Source organism: Sinocyclocheilus grahami, unplaced genomic scaffold, assembly GCF_001515645.1.
Source record: "Sinocyclocheilus grahami isolate Dianchi unplaced genomic scaffold, SAMN03320097.WGS_v1.1 scaffold6361.1, whole genome shotgun sequence".
Lineage (NCBI taxonomy): Eukaryota > Metazoa > Chordata > Actinopteri > Cypriniformes > Cyprinidae > Sinocyclocheilus > Sinocyclocheilus grahami.
The window spans coordinates 1-383 of record NW_015510802.1 but is presented as its reverse complement, the minus strand read 5'-3'; positions in this window follow the sequence as shown (position 1 = coordinate 383).

The window sequence follows — 383 nt, the reverse complement described above, 5'->3', positions numbered from 1 at the left end:
GAGAAAACATGAGATCAAGTATGAGAACTTGCAGCAGAACACATTATTATTATTTTACATTTGATTATTTTATTTACTTCTAAACAACTCTTCAGTTGAGCCTAAATCAGTCATTCTGACAGTTATCACGTTTTTGACAATTCTGCAGGATGGGACACATTTTTAGCTTATTTACTGCTTAAATTATGATTCAGATAATTGTGTAATTATTTGTTCCATTTTTATTTAAATTATATCACACTTTTAATACTTTTTAATACCATACATTGTTTGACAGACAGGATAATTTATTATGCATATATATTATTAATATTTATAAACGATAAATAAATTAATAAAACATTAATTGTAATATATGTATTTATCTGTCTAATAATACAAAT